The sequence below is a fragment of the Helianthus annuus genome, chromosome 8 (assembly GCF_002127325.2).
Source record: "Helianthus annuus cultivar XRQ/B chromosome 8, HanXRQr2.0-SUNRISE, whole genome shotgun sequence".
Classification (NCBI taxonomy): Eukaryota; Viridiplantae; Streptophyta; class Magnoliopsida; order Asterales; family Asteraceae; genus Helianthus; species Helianthus annuus.
This window is the reverse complement of record NC_035440.2, coordinates 110893514-110902652: the sequence shown is the minus strand read 5'-3', so window position 1 is coordinate 110902652 and position 9139 is coordinate 110893514. Positions and strand designations below refer to the sequence as shown.

At 40.8% G+C, this 9139-nt stretch overlaps 1 non-coding gene across 1 annotated transcript; it reads left to right on the top strand.

Moving 5' to 3' along the window:
- Positions 1 to 417: 417 nt before the first annotated feature.
- LOC118481394 lies at positions 418 to 523 on the top strand. The gene has a single exon (XR_004865601.1). It is a non-coding gene; the product is annotated as a small nucleolar RNA R71 (small nucleolar RNA).
- The last annotated feature ends 8616 nt before the right edge of the window (positions 524 to 9139 follow it).

Sequence of the window (9139 nt, the reverse complement as noted above, 5' to 3'; positions counted from 1 at the left end):
TGGTTCCTCAACCCGGGGTGGTAGGTATTAGAATTCATGTTGTTGTAATTCCTACCACCTCCTCCTTGACCTTGACCTTGAACCGCATGGACTTCCTCGTATTGCCCGTCCAACATCCCTTGGCAATTTTCAGCCGCATGACCTATTTCATTACACAAAGCACAAACATCATATATTTGGTTAGTGGTTTGAACATTACCATCATCTATGGCGTGCACTTGCGGTCGGGTAGTGGTCGGTCGGGCTCTTCTCGAGGCTTGAGCTTTCCTTTTTGATGTAGTTGCCATGCTTTCTAAAAACTCCCAATCATCATTCTCATAATTTGTTCCGAAGGTCCCACCGGTAATAGACATCAAATCACGTGCATCTTCGGCACTCAACCCCTCGTGGAAGGCATTCATCAACTCCCACAATTCAATTCCATGATGAGGGCAATTCTTAATCATCATATTGAAACGCTCGAATGCCTCATGAAACATCTCACCATGTTGTTGTTGGAAGCTTCTCAACCCCTTCCTTGCATCGTTGGTCTTTTGGGCGGTGTAAAACTCATCCAAGAAGGTTTGTTGCATCTCCCCCCATGTATATATGGATGCCGAAGGTAACGTGTAAAACCACTTCTTCGCCTTATCTTCCAAGGAAAATTGGAACAAAACCAATTTAATATCGTCAGCCAAGAACCCTTGACTCCTAAGAGTGTTGCAAATTGAGTCATAAGCCTCTAAATGAAAATACGGCTCCTCCGTTGCCAACCCCTTGTACTTCGGTAAACTTTGCAAAGAGTTGGTTCTTACTTCAAATGTTCGCCCTTGATCATTATGAGGAATGACTACCGGTGAAGGGTTTTGTGTGATTACCGGCCGAAAATGTGCTTCAATGCCCCTCACATTTTCTCTAAGGTGTCTCCTTGGTACACCATATCTACCTCTTGGAATAATAGGACCATTTGGCCTTGGTACCTGCCCTTGTGGTGCGATTGGTTGTTGAAACTGTTGTTGTCGCATCGGTGGACGTTGAGGTGGTCTTTGAAATTGTTGTTGCACATGTTGTGGCCGGACTTGTTGCAATGGGATAGGTTGTGGCATTGGTGGCCCTTGTGGTCTTGGCCGAATGTGTTGTGGTATAAGTTGTTGTTGTGGCATTCCACCAACACTTGCCATCCCTTGGGATTGACTTTGAATATACCCAAACTCCCCTTGATCACCATAACCTCCATAACCGTACCCATCATCTTCATAACCCTCATAATCTTCAAATCCTTCATCATAACCATCTCCTTGAATTCCCGAGGTCTGCCCAAATGGGATGGTCGAATACTGAAAGCCCGATTGTTGTTGTTGTGGTCTAAAAGATGAAGTAGTATGCACGATAGTTGAATTGGGTGCAATTGTGAAGGTGGATGATGATTGACCCGTAGTTGGGGGAAAGAAGTGAGATAATGGTGGGATTGTGGTGGATGGATTGTAGGTGATGGTAGGCTCAGTTTGAGTGGTAATTGGTTGGGTGACATTGGATGGTGTGAATTCAGCGGTGGTATTAGGTAATGTGGTGTTTGGTGATGGTTGGGTGGAAGTAGGTATAAAGGTTGAGGATGATTGACCCGTTGTAGGAGGAATTTGAGAATCAGCCATGATGTTTCTCGGTGTGATGGGTGAAGTGGGTGAACCAATGATTTTGTTTTCTCGCACTAAAACTCGGTTTTGTCTTAGCGTTCTTTCAATTTCCGGATCAAACGATAGCGGTGATGACTTGTGAGAGCCTCTAGTATGCATACACCTGAAGTACCTGCACACTAAACACAACCAACGTAAACCCGAAAATAACAAACAAAACTATTAAACTAACACACGTTGCGCACTACTCCCCGGCAACGGCGCCAAAATTTGACGTGATGTCGTGGTCACGCAAATTTAATCCCAATAACAACTATATAGATAGCGGCAAGTGGGTATCGAACACAGGGAGTTTGTGGAATGTGTGTTATTTGAAGATTTATCTAAGTTACCTAAAATTAAACTAATTGCAAAAGAAATAAGATTCGAGAGTTTATGTGAGTGAATTGGTTTTAGACTAAATTAAACTAAGTAAATTGCAAGAGAAAAGTTTGTTTGTAAGCAAATTAGAGACAAATGACCATCCTAGATTTCCGATTTGTATCGACATTCATATTATCATTCCACTAGAAAGAACTACATAGACATAGCTCATGTGTGATTACTTGCAGTGATGAAAGGGAACTAAGTACTCAGATTCCTAGAACGTGAGGTTGTTACCCGATGATCAATCAACCCTTACCCAATCCTACTTCTACCCATGATATCTCGATTGCCAACGGCACCAAGAACGTATGGTTTCAAACTAGAAAATCATAAGAATTAACAAGTTACTAACAAACAATCACACACCATAACAAACCAACCATCAAGATTAAGATTGCTATTCTAGAAATTAGGAAATCAAATACAAATTGTCTCAAACAAACCTTCAATCTAGGACAGTCATATAGTGTTTAGCCAAGCATGGCTCGAATCAACATCCTAACAAAGATAATATTGTTCATATGGATCAAAGACACCAACCGAATGTTAGAGATTGTCCAAAAACAAGCAGGAACCAGCCAATTCGCCCTTGGAATGCCCCCAAAACCGACAATGATTGGAATATGTGAAAAGACACCATCAAAAACAACTTAATGTGGCAGTTACACTTTTTCACGCAGCCACCACCGTAAATTACGGTCTCACCGTAAATTACGGTGGACTTGATTCTTTTACGGTGCAAATAGTCTGTGTTACGGTGAGCCATTATTTGATTCTCAGGTCCACCGTAAATTACGGTAGGACCGTAATTTACGGTGATGACCTGAATGTTCTTCTTTCTTTCGTCTCTTGTTCCATGCTCGACCCGTTCATCACCAAAGATTCCAAAGCTGCACTTAATCCATCATTTAGCCCCCGAAATGCACCTGAAACATAAGCAACAGTAGTTATCTAATGCAAGATAATTACACGATTAAGTGAAGGATTATTTCATCTTTTAACATGTTTAAGGGTTGTCCAAAGGACCACCCGTCAAGGATCCAGAAGGAAGTCATGTCATCCAGACACTGTATCGTTCAATGATCGGCTCACTGATGTATCTGACTACTAGTCGGCCAGACATTCTGTATGCCGTGTGTCAGTGTGCTCGTTATCAGGCTAACCCTAATCTCACTCATTTAACTGCTGTTAAAAGAATTATCAGATATTTGAAGGGAGCTCCTAAACTCGGACTCTGCTATCCCAGAGATTTGGACTTTGATCTGTTTGCCTTTTCAGATAGCAATTTTGGAGGAACTGACAGGGATAGAAAGTCCACATCCGCAGGATGCCAGTTCTTGGGAGACAGGCTCATTTCGTGGCAATGCAAGAAGCAGCAGACAGTGTCTCTCTCCATAGCGGAAGCAGAGCACGTTGCAGCATTTGCATGCTGCTCCCAGGTTCTTTGGATGCAGCATCAATTGGAAGATTATGGTTTGACTTATCTTGATACAACTATTTATTGTGATAATCATGCTACCATCCAGATCACTAAAAACCCTGTTTTCTACTCCAAAACCAAGCACATTGACATTAAAATTCATTTCATAAGAGATTGCTTTGATAGAGGTCTTATTAAACTTGAACAGATCCATATTGATGCTAATACAGCGGATCTTTTCACCAAACCTATCAGCATCTCTAGGTTCAATGTGCTAGTTGACCTCTTGAAAATGATTCGCTTCACCAACTGAGCTTAAAAAAAAAAAAAAAAAAAAAAAAAAAAAAAAAAAAACTCTTGTATATAAAAATAAAGGGTTTTTGTGTGTATTCCATCGGGTAAATTTGGGCATAAACAGGTTAGGCTCCACTGCGATGTGTTGATAGGGGGAGAAAAGATGCTGGGAAATGAAATGAACTTTCATGTTAAAGAACTTGATAAACACACGTAAGGTTTCAATGTTAAACAGGTTAGGCTCCACTGCGATGTGTTGATAGGTCTGCCGCTCGAAAAGCAAAAGAAGCAAAAGTGATACAAACATAATGGACTGAACATCTCATGGGTAACAGACCAACGGTGTATGATTTCATGGTCTTAAATCCTGCGTTGATAGATAGCCAACATCTGAAGTTTTGGGTTTGGGTCTTTATGCTGACAAATCATCCGGGATATCATGGTTGTCCCTCTGTTGCATCCAGACTATATGCAGACCTGGGCACAGTCAGGATATCTTGCTTAAATGAGCCCTCATCAGATCTTCCTTGGTCTCTCTGCTGTACGGAAGTACTGATCTGTTCACCAGGAAGTCTGGCATTTAAAAAAAGGGGGGGCTCGTCAGATCTTCCTTGGTCTCTCTGCTGTATGAAAGTACTGACCTGTTCACCAGGAAGTCTGGCGTGAAATAAAACAAATAGAATAAAAGGATGATCTTAGTATACTCACCTGCTACGATGAATTGTTGTGCTTACCTTGATCGCGGGGGTATGCCTTGGAATCGGACACACAGATGTCACAGTATAAAAATACCTAAAAGTGTATCACAAAAGCAAAAAGTTGAAGTTTGAGCAGTGGATTTAAGAGGACAAGCATATCTACAATTGCGTGGACCAGCCTAAGTAAACGAAGAGCTGAAAAGTGTCCCTTAATCAGTTCAAGAACGATTTGATCCCGTGACAGTCTTACCAAAATCAAACCTATGTTGGTATCTTGTGCATATTTTTCTTGTTAATTACTTTTATCATTATTATTTTATTCATAATTGCTCAGTGGGGTGTTGCGTTGATTTTAAAAGGAGGGTATTTTGCTATTTTTGAAAAGGTAGAATAAATTAATATTAAATAATTAAGTCTGGATGGCCCACTGTTTGAAATGGGCCCATCATTAATAACTATCCAATATGGGCCTGGCCCAAAACCATTTCGGAGTACTTAATGCTGAAAAAGACAAGAATCCGCATTCTCATTGCGGAACATTACAGACACATCTGAATTCTCTCTCAAGAATCTTCATTTCGGATTAATTTCGGATTGATATCGGACCTTAGGTACTGCATTTCGGATCACTTATGTGCATTACGGATGATTCCGGATGATTCCGGATGATTCCGGACTCATAAGGAGCATTTCGGATGACTTCGGACAGAATTCTATTCCGGATGAGGAAAGTCATTCGAAATGAACCCTTGGACTATTTTTTTGGACTGTTTACTTGAAAAGTGTTACTTATGTTTAAGTTTTTGACGAATTGACTTTGTCAGCTCGTTGTTAACTCAAAATATAAGTAAAACTTTCAATGTCATCTGACGGCTGTTTGTGAAGTGCAAAAAATGGCAGGCGCAATGTTGGAAGAAAAGAATCAGCGGCAATTGGAGGTGAACGAATTCCACAATCAAGCATGCTTTCTGTCAAATCCTCCAGCAGATCAAACAGAGTTGTTTGGATCACTAATCAGGGGTCTGAACAATTGTCCACTCACACATGCCATAAGAACAAATCCTGTGATCTGCAGCAAATGCATCAATGCTTTTTGGAATACTGCAAAGGTTAACAGGCAAGCTGCATGATCCATTGATGCTACTGTACAGAAAAGGAAAATTATTGTATCTAAAGCAGTGATGCGTGAAGTATTAAGATTTGGATATCAGCCACATCATCCTACAGTATACGATCACGACAGAGTTCAAGCTGCCCTAAGGAGAATGAGCTATGAAGGAGGCTACCCTACTGTGCTGAAGAAGCTGTTTCCACCATATTGGAGGCTGTTGATTCACTTTTTCCTCCAATGTGTTGCTGAAAACAAGGGTGGATGGGATCAGTTGAACAAAACACAAACCTCAGCCGTTGTAGCACTTGTGAATGAGTGGGATTACAACTTCTCGGCTTTCATCTTTGATAACATGAAGAAGATGTTGGAGGATCCAAAGAAGAAGACATTTATGTTGTATCCAAGGTTTTTGCAGATGATTTTTGACGAGAGATATCCAGAGTTGGTTAAGGGGCCAAACTACATCAATTTAAAGCCAGTGGGGCCAGGATGTTTTGAGAATGCATGCAGAAACAAACAAGCCAAAAATCATAGCTTTGAAGGAAGACATGCTCTTGAGAAGCATGGGAGGTTTGCTGACAATGTACAAGGAGCTCCTGTTGCACCAGCTCCTCCAGTTATTCCTGTTGCTCCAGTTCCACCTCAAATTAATGCACAAATAGCAGAAGAGCATGATGTACAATTTATGCAACAAGCACAACAGGCAGGTGATGATGAAGAAGAGGTTCTTATGGTTGATGATGAATCTGACACAGACTCCAGTGAAGAAGCAGATTCCGAAAGTGAAATAGAGATAGTGACTTCTGATAAAGAAGAGGATGTTGTTCGTGTGCCAGTGCCAATAACTGCTGAGAATCTTGCAGCTTTGATTCAAAGTTTACAGGGTGGTGATGGAGACCCTCCCTCCATTCCCATTACTGATATTCAACAAACAGCTGATGTAATCGAAGGAACGGCTCCAAAGATACAAAAGATCGACAATGCACCTGACAACACTCTTTCTGGGCCCTCGACTATCTCCGAGCCAACTCCTACAATTGACCCTCAACCTGATCCACAATCAGCTGATGCTTCAAAGAAGACTGACCTGGAAGATACAGATCTGTATGATTTCAAGTTCGACTTTGAAACCACCCCCTCACGGCCAGGAAGTTCAAGTGGTGGTATTCAGTTTAAAGCTGGTAGCTCAAGCGGAGCTCATATGACAGAGCATGATAAAGCTGCATTTCGATATGCGAGCGAGAAGAGACAAGTCTATGAAAGTGATAGCGATGAAGAAAAGTATGTTAAACGTTTGAAAAGGCATTTGGTGATATTGGAACAAGATGGTGAACTGAAAAGTGCTCAAATTGTTTCTCTACAACAAGACGCTGCATAAAAGGAAGCTCAGATCTCCTCTCTACAATCTCAGCTCACAAACAGAGATTCTACTATAGATCAACTGCAAGGAGATGTAGGGATGTTGATGTCAACTGTCTATGATCTGAAGGCGAAGCTTGTGAAGAAATTTGGAAATGAATTTGTTGATAAAGAGGATGAACAGTTTCATGTTGGAAGACCTCAGCAAACACAAGAACAAAGAGCTGCGGCTCATGCAGCGGCTGAAGCTAAAATAGAAGCTGCCTTAGAAGCTTATCTGGCAGCAAAGCCAAAGAATTTGAGTAGCAAGTCCAAGAAAAGGCGTAAGCAGAAAGCGATAAAGAAAGAACAGGAGAAGCAGAAAAAGAAACAGTTGCTGGTAATGAAGAATCAAGACATGAATCCCTTAGATGAAAACTTCTAACTAAAGGATCCCACAAAAATACCCGACAGGCTTGTGATGGAATTAGGATCTACTTATTACGATGAGGTGGGAAATAAATAAGATGTGGCATGTTGGAGGTATGAGCCAGACAAACAGATGTGGTTGATTACTCGAAAGAGTGGACACAAGGAATATTATGCCAAGGAAAGCCAATTTGAATCCTGGACTCAGATCGATCTGAAGTCTCTGTTACGAGCTCCTTATTACGATCCAGATCTGAACAAGAGAGGACCAGGTTGGGCTTTCCACTCACGTCTGGAAAGGGAGGTGAGAAACTTTAAGACCATGAAGACTGCTGAACCAATAGTAAGACGAAATCCTGGTGTTCGTGAATCCTTTACCAAGAGGACTGTCAAATCAATCATCTGGCCTCCCACTGATAAAGAGAAGATCATTCCACTCACTAGAAAGTTTAAGAAAGGGATATTGAAGAAGTTCAAATTCTAGGCTTATGATCCAAAAATGGCAGAAGCTGTGATTGTCACTGAAGAGCAATCCATCAGAATCCCAAACTCATATGATCTAATGAGTTTTCATGAGGAAGACATGTTGATTCTTTCAAACCATCAAATTCGAACCAGCGAGAAGTATGAAGAATGTGCTAAGTCATGGACAAGTGTTGTTGCCAACATTTTAAAGCACTATCTCTTTGTTGATCCTCCTCCAGGTCCTCTTGATCCAACCGTCTGAAGCATCTACTTATCCAGTAAATATAGGGGGAGATTGTTAGGCCTCTTAAGGTTTATGGATAAGGTGATTAGTGGATTAGTTGGTATGATGGGTTGATTAGGGTTTTGGGCCTAGTAGTGTAGTCATGGGCCTAGGGTTTAGGGAGCACACACCCTAATCTCTTTCTATAAAAAGTAAATGATGTAATAGGTGCATGGTTGGTGATTTTGGGTAATCTTGTATTAGACAAACCTTTGTATGCAAGATTTGTGAATCATTTGAATATCAATCATCCTTCTTCTTCTTCTTCTTTCTTTGTTTTACAACTTGTTTGTGTGATTCCGCCACCTTACGAGTTGTGCGATATCATTGTGATCTCGGTTTCGGGACTTACACTTGTGGCTTTGTGGTTTAATATTTTTCTTTTCTTCCATGGATTTCACTACTCCCAATACCTAAAAAGTTCAAAAAGAAAAAGAGAGATCCATGACTCCATGCCATTATATCCAAACTCACAAAAAACAAAGCTTTTTTAGTTCACCTTTGTGCCACATGTGGCAATTTAAAAGGGAAACTAAAGCAAGAAAGAAAGAGCAATAACTACTTTCAAGTAGGGATGAGCTTGGTACCACGCGGTACCGAAAATCCTAGAAAACCTAAAAACGGGTCCGGTACCAGTACGAAAAAAACCCGGTACTACCGGTACGGTACGGTATGGTTCGATACCGGTACGGTACTGGTACCAAAACGTTTCGATTCGGGAAATTCGGTACCGAACCGATACCACTTGCTCATCCCTACTTTAAAGAACAATTTATGATAGATGTAAAACTAACAAACTAAACAACTTAAAGATCTGGATTTAGCAGTTTAAACAACAAAAAACAAACAAAGCAACTTAAAGATTTGGGTCATATCAACACGTTTGGTAAAAAGACACATGAACTAAATTTTCGGCCATATAAACAAAATTCTTTTCTCATAATTTTGTAACCTTGGTACACATGAATCCGTGACATTAACACTTCTTATCCAGGACATTTTTAGGTGTTTCTAGCTTGTTTTAGGCTAAGTTAGGTTGGTGAAGATCATTTTGAGCTATTA